The sequence below is a fragment of the Carettochelys insculpta genome, chromosome 10, assembly GCF_033958435.1.
Source record: "Carettochelys insculpta isolate YL-2023 chromosome 10, ASM3395843v1, whole genome shotgun sequence".
Lineage (NCBI taxonomy): Eukaryota > Metazoa > Chordata > Testudines > Carettochelyidae > Carettochelys > Carettochelys insculpta.
In genome coordinates this window covers 37,730,833-37,741,071 of record NC_134146.1, presented here as the reverse complement: position 1 = coordinate 37,741,071, position 10,239 = coordinate 37,730,833, and positions in this window count along the sequence as shown.

Here is a 10,239-nt window from a genome sequence, read left to right as displayed (position 1 = left end):
GATAGCTTCAAAAGGCTGGATTTTTGCGTAAGTGGGAATGGTACCTTTGTAAAACACCTCCCTCTAGAGACTTCCCAGGAAATGTGCTTAATTGTTTGTCTCCAGTTTCTTCTTGTCTGGCACACCATATCAAATAGTTCTTTGATGTTCATATCACTTCCCAGGGTTTAGACTGGTCAGGTCCATCTCCAGAGAAGTTACATACAATTCCACAATAATAAATATACTTTGTATTTTTAATACAAAGGATTCCAAAGCTGCTTAAAGTTAATTCAGTGGGGTTTTCAAAAACTCTTGCAGAAGATTAGTTAATCTGTCTCAACACCTTTCAACGTTAGTGTCTCTAATCCAGTCTAGCATCTCTTACCTTAACCTGCCTGACTAGGTTGAGGCAGGAAAAATAGGGTAACTAATCACAGAATGAAAAATTAATGGTAGCTTAGGTACAAGTGATCCAGACTTGATCGAGTTTATAATGTGCAAGCAAAATAAAATCAGAGCAGGTGTGTGTGTGTGTGTGTGTGTGTGTGTGTGTGTGTGTAATTGATGATTTAATAAAACCAATTTCAAAATGCTAACAACAATTATGAGGCAAATCTGCTGTAAAAATGAAATCAGAAAAATGTGAATGATATTTAGGAATCATTTAAGACCATGTCACTAGACACACCAAAGGCCCCAGTCCCACAGCTGAGAAAGAAGGTCATGCTGGTTTAAAAAACTAGAGTTACCAGGAAAAAAAAAAGAGGACACCCCTGAGAGGGAGTGTATCTGTAGTAGTATCTACCAACTCACATTGTAGTAATGTGTTATAGTGTGTATATATAGCACTTCAATACAATGTGAGTTGGTAAATACTGATACAAATACACTCCCTCTCAGGGGTGTCCTCTCTTTTTGAAAAATCAAATATGACAACCCTAAAACAAAACAAAACAAAGAACAAAACCCTAATTCAGTGGTCAAGTGAAGGCAGCTGCAATATATACAAACTCATGGAAGAAAGGGGAAGTTGATAGCAATGAATATAAATCTGAAGCTAGAAACTATAGAAAATTGATAAGGGAAGTTAAGATACACAAGGAGAAATCTATGGCCAGCAGAGTTAAAAATTTAAGAAGGACTTTTTAAACCATGTTAGGAACAGAAAGAATGTTGACAATGGTATCGGTCCATTAATAGATATAAAAGGTTGGTTTACCAATAATAAATACTGCAGAAAAGGCAGAAAGGTTCAATAAAGATTTCTGTTCTCTAGCTGGGGAAAAACAAATGATACAGTTTTATTATATGGTGATAATGTTCTTTCCATTCCACTCATACCCTTGGAAGATGCTAAACAGAAACTACAATAGTGTCAACTGTGTGTGTATGGTAGACATTTTTAATTCAGCAGATGCAGATAACTTGCATCCAAGAGTTTTAAAAGAGCTGAAGGAGGGACTTGCTGGACCATTAATGTTGATTTCAATAAGTCTTGATGATCTGTGGAAGATCCAGAACACCAGAAGAAGGTTAATATGCTTCTTTTTTAAAAGGATTAAACAGAATGACTTGGGTAATTATAGGCTTGTCAGCCTGTCCTTGTTCCCTGGAAAGCTAATGGTTTGGCTGACAAGGAAGTCAATTAATAAAGATTACAAAGAAGGATTTAATTAATTCAAATCAATGAGGGCTTGTGGAAAATAGATCCTGTCAAAGTAATAGTGTCTGTTTTGTGAGGTTACAATTTGGTTGAAAAAGATACTATGGTCATTGGTAACTTCCAAACGGTGTTTTGACTTCTTGCTGCACAATACTGAAGGCTACATCTGTACTGACAATAGAAGATTGACCACTTAGGTTTGATCTTGCAGGCTGCCATTTCACAATGTTGACCCTGGAACTCCTCACAAGCCACAAAGTTTAAGGAAGAGTAACAGGAAGCTCGCTCCAATTGACCTGCTGTGAAGACATCCACTGAAGTCAATGGCCGCAAAGTCGATTCTTGGTATGCAATTGGCATACCAAAAATCACATAGCAGCCGTTCACCTTCCAGGTAAGTGTAGACATAGCCTAAGATTTTAAAAACTAAAAGGAAAGAAAATTAACATGCCACACATTAAGTGGATTAAAAACTGGCTAGCTGCTAGATCTCCAAATGTAGTTGTAAATGAAGAGGCATCATCAAGGAGATATTTTCCTAGTGAGGTCCTGTAGGGATCATTTCCTGGGCCAGTGCTATTTACTAGTTTTATCAGTGAATCGGAAGAAAATATAGACGCATCCCTGACAAAATTTGCAGATGACACAAAGCTTGAAAGTGCGCTCAATAATGAAAGGAACTGATTCTGAACAAGCTGGATGGCTTGGGAAACTGGGCTCGAGCAAACTTCGCATTTTAGTAGTAGTAAATGAAAATGTATGAGTCTAGAAACAAAGAACGTAAAAACCTCTAGGGATGGACATTCCACCACCTCTCTAGGTGACCTATTCCAATGCTTCACCACCCTCCTAGCGAAACAGTTTTTCCTACTACCCAACCTAGACCTCCCCCACTGCAATTTGTAACTATTGCTCCTCATTCGGTCATCTGTTATTACTGACAACAGTCCCTCTCCATCCCCTTTGCAACTTCTTCTTCAGGTAGCTGAAGTCTGCCATCAAATCTCCCTCACACTTTTCTTCTGTAGACTAAATAAGCCTCAGTCCCTCAGCCTCTCATAAGTCACGTGCTCCAGACACCTCATCATTTCTGTTATCCTTGGCATGGTTGTGCTTGCTGCTGGAAAACTGTCCAGGTCTGATGCCCACAACTCCAGGAGGACACTGATTGGAGAAAGGTCAGGGAAGAACCATGGGAATAATGAAAGGGTTAGAAAATATGCCTTGTATGAATGGAATCAGAGAGGCTGATCTAATGTAAGGTTAAGGGGTGACTTAATCACAGCCTGTAAGTGTCTAAGTGGGAGGAAATATTTTTAAAATGGGCTCATCAATGCAGTAAAGAAAAGTACAACACAGTTGAAACTAGGAAATTCAGACTGGGAATAAGGCATAAAGCAAAGGCAGACAACGATTTTTCAAGAGGGGAGCTCCAAAAATTTGGTAAGTGGTCAAGGGCCACATCCTTCTGTGTTAATGGAGGAGGTTTGGGGTCTGGGATGGAGGTTGGATGTAGAAAGGAATTTTGGGTAGGTGATTGGGGTGCAGGAGGGCATATGGATGCAAGAGAGGATTCTGATCTGGGTAGTGGTATAAAAGGGGGAGCAAGATCTGAGAAGTGGCTGGGGCCTGAGGCAGGGGTTTGGGTTGTGACCTGGGGCAGGGAATTGGGGAGAGAGTTGGGGGTGGAGTGCCAGATGCCAGCTCTGGCTGGGAGGTGCTTACTGTACCAAATGGCTCCCAGCCAGCAGCCCAGGTGGACCCTCAGGCAGGCTCCCTGCCTACCATGTCCCCACACACCATTCAAGTTCCTTTACACTACTCTAGCTGCTGCTTACGCCCTTCTTTACATCATCAGTGTACCTTAAAAGGACATGTCCTGTAAGTAAGAGTCAGGCCTAGCCATGGAGTAGCTTCCCAGGCAGGAGTGAGCTGATGAAAGGCACAGCTCAGTCATGCAGAAAGGGAGCAGACGTGCATCATGAATTTGTTAATCATTCATGCATTCTGGGAATGATGCTTAACAGCTCAATATAGCAATTGAGAGTGCTTAGAATGAGGCATTGCTCATTTTTATCTCAAAGTCCACAGAGAAATATTAATCCAGTATGAGCAAACCTTGACTGGTTGGAAGTCCTGGGGCATAGGCCAGCAGAGAGAGGATGAGTCATAAGAGAAGTTGGACAAGGATTTCAAGATAATGGATATAAGCATATGGTTGAAGGGACCGAAAAATGATCCATGGGGAGACTGGGCAAGTCACATGGAGCTGTGGATAGCAGGAAGGGGTTGAAGGCAAGAGAACATGCTGAGGAGTTACAGGTATTAATAGAAGACAACCCTTATGTTGCATTCAGGGCTGAAGTCAGTATTTGTTGTACCATGTCTCATATAACAACATGAAGTGACTCCATTCTTATTAAATAAGCCTGGCTTTTTATTAAAGCCATTAAACGCAGAGCTGCCCCTGCTGCAACTTAGCATTCCTAGTGTTCAGCACTCAGACTGATTGCCTGATTCTTCATCCAACCTCCTACTGCATCCTGGGCTCCTTCCTTCCATGTTCCATGCAGATGGCTACAGGCATCAGAGTCCTGAACTGCAACATCTGATTATTGTGCGTGGAGAGAGAGGCATACTGATAGAAAGTAACATTGATGCAGGACTGGTAGCAGGTGATGCACCACCACCTTATGAACCACAGATTAAGATGAATGGCTTTCTAGTAAGAGGTATTGTGATCTGATCATATCTAGGAACTTTAAGATTTTTTCTTCCAGGACGCGCTTATGGAGAAAGGAATGGGTGCACATAGAGGACGTAATAAAGCCAAATTCTTTCACTGCCTTGATTCTCTCTTTTGCTATCTGCTTGCGCACAACAACACCAATGTGATGCTGTCATATGGATGTACACCAAGGTAAGGCACCATTTCAGAAACAGTCTCTAAAGAAAGCACTTACTTGGAAGAAAATAGTGGGATCATGGTAGTTCAGAGAGCACTAGTGGCATTAGCTATTCCCTTAGGCCATGGCTACACTACAGAGTTTTGTTGACAGAAGGGGCCTTCTGTCAACATAACCCAGGGAGCATCTACATACTTGAAGCATTCTGCCGACCGAGTCTCAACAGAACTCTGCATTTGCCACATCCACCCTGACTGAATAGACCTTCTCAGTTCTGGCTCTCCCCTTTACTGGGCCTGCTTCTTTAAAGCCTCCTCTGAAACCCCTCCACACATGCATCTGACAAAGTGGGTCTTTGCCCACAAAAGCTTATGCTCCAAAATATCTGTTAGTATATAAGGTGCCATAGGACTACTTGCTGTTTTTGAAGATAGAGACTAACTCGACTACCTCTCTGATACTTGCATTTGTCTCAACAGTATTATCCCTCAAAAATTTGAGGCATAACAATCTGTTGACAGAAGTGCAGTGTAGACACTTCTGTCCACAGAGCCGACTTCTGGTTGCCCGGCAGCCCTCTTTGAAGAGCTGCTATTCTGTTTTCTGGCACCGGAGGGCAGTGCAGTCTGACAGGTCTCTGCTGACAGAGCAAGTTGTGTGTAGATGCAATCTGTCAACAGAGGTTCTGTCAAGATTACCCTGCCTGCAGTAACGTCTGTTGACTTCTAGTGTAGACATAGTCTTACTGAATGTTATTTTGTGGTAGGGGACCTTAGGAATCAAAGCATGGGGCTTGATCATCCCAACGTGACAGATGCAGTGTTACCCACTTGCTTGAATTTATCACAATATTATGATATTTGGTATTTTCACTTAAATCCACAGCCCTTGGAAGTAAGGGATTACATGAGAAGCTCAGCATCTACCACTGAAAAAGGGTGTGGCCCTCATGGTTGTAGATCGAATGTTGAAAACATGACCCAAAAACAACAAGGCAAAGAAAAAGACACCTCATTTATGCATGTTTGAAAATCTCATGATTTTTGAGCCAGTTTTAGGATTTTGAGGACCATGACTCATGTTCCCTAAATGTGCAGGGCTGACAGTCCTGCCAACCCTTAGAGGCAGAGGGGAAGAATACGCATTCCATCTGACATGCTTCCCCAAACTCCTGCATGCTGGGTGTTTTGTTCCATAGACTACCTTATTCCTACCTTCCTTCAGGGCTCAGCAGTAGCTGTAGCACAAGGTATCATTAATCTCCTGAGAGATTGTGCCTGGCTATGAGAGGACCATTGGGCTGTTGTGGCAAGAAACTGGCCTTGGATCAGGATCACTTGTCCAGTTAAACATGTTTCTAATAGTTCCTCTTTGCATGGATCTCAGTGACCAGGCTGGCACCAAGTGGATAAGTCTTCATCTTGAACCACAATATAAAGTCAAATGCTTTTTTGGTGGGTTGCAGTGAGTTAATCTAGGAGCTCCCAAATTCCCCTCCCCCACCACCACCCCACCCCCCAAAAAAGGCCAAATACTTGCTATGGAGATTGGCTCTGAAGAGACTTAAAATTTCCAGCTTTCAATGCTTGATCTTGAGCTGAATGCAAAGATGCTGGTGACAAGATGGATGACTGCATACTGGGGCATGTTGCTGCATCCAGTCTTGCTCTATAACTGTTTGCAGATTGCTGCATTTTATGCAAATACTGTGTTGCACTTTTGGAGTCCTGGCACCTTCCCAATGCAATCCTCTCCTGAGAAAAGTTTCAGTAGCTGCGTCTACACGTGCACGCTACTTCGAAGTAGCGGCACCAACTTCGAAACAGCGCCCGTCGCGTCTACACGCGTCAGGCGCTATTTCAAAGTTAACTTCGACGTTAGGCGGCGAGACATCGAAGTCGCTAACCTCATGAGGAGATAGGAATAGCGCCCTACTTCGACGTTCAACGTCGAAGTAGGGACCATGTAGACGATCTGCGTTCCGCAACGTCGAAATGGCTGGGTCCTCCATGGCGGCCATCAGCTGGGGGGTTGAGAGATGCTCTCTCTCCAGCCCCTGCGGGGCTCTATGGTCACCGTGGGCAGCAGCCCTTAGCCCAGGGCTTCTGGCTGCTTCTGCGGCAGCTGGGGATCTATGCTGCAGGCACAGGGTCTGCAACCAGTTGTCAGCGCTGTGTATCTTGTGTTGTTTAGTGCAACTGTGTCTGGGAGGGGCCCTTTAAGGGAGCGGCTTGCTGTTGAGTCCGCCCTGTGACCCTATCTGCAGCTGTGCCTGGCATCCCTATTTCGATGTGTGCTACTTTGACGTGTAGACGTTCCCTCGCTGCGCCTATTTCGATGTTGGACTGAGCAACGTCGAAGTTGAACATCGACGTTGCTGGCCCTGGAGGACGTGTAGACGTTATTCATCGAATAGACTATGTCGATGTCGCAACATCGAAATAAGCTATTTCGATGTTGGCTGCACGTGTAGATGTAGCCAGTATCACTTAGCCACTGGTAGATCTCAGAAACCATATCAGCAAGCTGTCTATTACAAAATAATGTTAGTGGAGCAAAGTTTGCTGGGTGGCCTGGTCTTTAATTGGCTATACTTACAGGTGTTCTTTGTGATTCCACACTAGGGCTACGTCTACACGTAAAGCTACACGAATAGGCTATTTCGATGAATAACGTCTACACATCCTCCAGGGCGGGCAACGTCGATGTTCAACTTCAACGTTGCGCAGCACCACATCGAAATAGGCGCTGCGAGGGTACGTCTACACGCCAAAGTAGCACACATTGAAATAAGGGTGCCAGGCACAGCTGCAAACAGGTTCACAGGGCGGACTCAACAGCAAGCCGCTCCCTTAAAGGGCCCCTCCCAGACACAGTTGCACTAAACAACACAAGATACACAGCGCCGACAACTGGTTGCAGACCCTGTGCCTGCAGCATGCATCCCCAGCTGCCGCAGCAGCAGCCAGAAGCCCTGGGCTAAGGGCTGCTGCCCACGGTGACCATAGAGCCCCGCAGGGGCTGGAGAGAGAGCATCTCTCAACCCCCCAGCTGATGGCCGCCATGGAGGACCCGGCAATTTCGACGTTGCGGGACGCGGATCGTCTACACGGTCCCTACTTCAACGTTGAACGTCGAAGTAGGGCGCTATTCCGATCCCCTCATGAGGTCAGCGACTTCGACGTCTCGCCGCCTAACGTCGAAGTTAACTTCGAAGTAGCGTGCACGTGTAGACACAGCTTAGAAAATGCCAGTTAGAACCTGCCTTCAAAACCAGTCTTCAGCTATGATGGGAAATGAATTGTTCACATACATGTTGTTTATTATTGGTTGCTACAGCTGTGTTAGCAACAGCTGTGAGCTCGGCATCTGCCAGCTCTGCGTGAACAGGCGAATGTGGTGATCAAATAGAAGACTTCCAGGAAAAACTTAGAAGCCTGTGAATTAGAGATGGGGGCTCAGCCCTGTGTTCATGAAGTAGCACTTGATGAGGTGTAACCCTGAGGTCCTGATCACTTAATGGGGCTGCTCTGTAATGCCCCTGTGGGAGCCAGAGGGGTACAGAAGGTGTTCCCTGCCTTAGTTGGTAAGTTTTGGCCAGCTGCATGGAGCAGGGTGGCCTGTGCTGTAAGCTTGGCCTCAGTCTCCCAGCCATTCAGTGAAATAAGTAGCCTCAGAGGCCTGAGGCCCCAGACAAGGGAGAGTGAAGTCTCTGCTCTGCAGCCACAGCTGAGAGCCAGCTGGCTTTTAGCTCACGCAGTAAAGCAGTGGTGTCCAAAAGCAACCGAACATGCCACCCCTCCAGCCAGGTGCCAAGCTCCCTACCCCCTCACCTCCATGCAAACTGCCACCGAAGCCACCCAGCCCTGAGCTACCCGAGCCCCGAGCCACAGCAGCTGCCTGAGCCCCGAGCTGTGCCATGCGAGCTGTCCTGAAGCTCAAGAGAGCCACAGGAGGAGCTGTCTCCGCCTTGGCCAGCGTGCTTGTCTCACCAAGTGGTGGGGCAGGTGGTGGAGGGCGCTCCACGAGTGTGGTTCTAAGGAGCCACTTCGCCACACCACACTGTCCAGTTTGCCACATATGGGCTATGTCTACACTAGCCAAATGGCCATTTTGAAGTTTACTAATGAAGCACTGAAATACATATTCAGCGCCTCGTTAGCATGCGGGCGGCCGCAGCGCTTCGAAATTGATGCGGCTCGTCCCGACGGGGCTCCTTTTCGAAAGGACCCCGCCTACTTCGAAGTCCCCTTATTCCCATCTGCTCATAGGAATAAGGAGACTCAAAGTAGGAGGGGTCCTTTCGAAAAGGAGCCCCGTCGGGACGAGCCGCGTCAATTTCGAAGCGCTGCGGCCGCCCGCATGCTAATGAGGCGCTGAATATGTATTTCAGCGCTTCATTAGTAAACTTTGAAATGGTCATTTGCATAGCCATTTCGAAGTTTTTGGCTAGTGTAGACACGGCCATGATGAACAGACAGCGTGTTGGCCACCGCAGCATTAGAGCATGTGGCTTTACCTCCTAAGGTCAAAGGTTCGTTCTCTCCACAGGCTCCAGACTTGTCTGTCAGTGCTTTTAAGTAAAGAAGCAAAACTTCAAAGGCGAGCACAGCATTGTAGCCCATGAAAGTGATGCCCTGGCCCTGGGATGCCAGGCTAATGTGGAGGAGTCCCTCCTGTGTTCCAGTCTCCCCCAGCTCTGCCACAGGGCAAAAAGCAAGAAAGCCGCCTTACTCTGGTTCCTGGCTCTTGACCGGTCAGTATTTCCTGCAGGCCCTCATAGGCCTCTGGAGGAGTGCTGGTTGGTTGCTTGGTCTGAGCGTATTTTCCTTGCACAGGAAGTGTCAGGGAATTGATGCTTCCTGCAGGGGGAAGAGCAAGCTTGATAGACTGTCATTACATACCTCCTCACTCAGTACAGGCCCAAGGTCAGAGCCCTCCCTTCTGCAATAATTGCACTGTCCTCAAAAAGAAGTCTGTGTTGTGGTGCTGAGAAACCAGTTGGTGTTCCCAACAAGAGGGAAGATGACTGAAGTGTCAAATACTAGGATAATGTGAGGGTTAGTGTCCTTCATTGCCTGCAGTTATTTAAGGTGTTCATGGAACATTGTTGGTCAAATGGAGCCCCTAAAAAATAACAGCTCCACAGCCCATTTGATGACAAGGTTCTCCTTCTCAGTGGTGGAATATCGAGTTTCTTGTGGCTGCAGCTTTCAACCAACTGGATGTTTCACACCTTGAAAGTTTTCCAACAGCAGCACTCCCAATCCAACTGTGGGAGCATCAATTTGTAGTATAAACAGGTGGGAGAAGTCTGGATATCAAAGTGCAGACTGCTGAGAGTGGATATCCTTTATCATGATAGGGCCGCATCACATTCAGTTCTCTGTTGGAGTGGTCAGGATGCATTGACCTTTGGGAGGTCTATATGGTGCCACTAGGGTTGAGAAGTAGTGCATGAACCTACAATAACAGCCAGCCAGCCCCTGGAAAGCCCATATCTGTTTCTTAAAAGTGGAAAGCAGGGTCCGCCTTAGAGGGTCTCTGTCTTATCTTGCAAGGAGTGAATCCTGTTGGTCCCTGGGTTACCCTTGGTACCAGGTTTTCCACTTTCTGAACACAGATTTTTGGGGATTGGTGATGAGTCCAACTTTTTCTAGAGACTGCAACACAAAGGCCAGGTGCCCC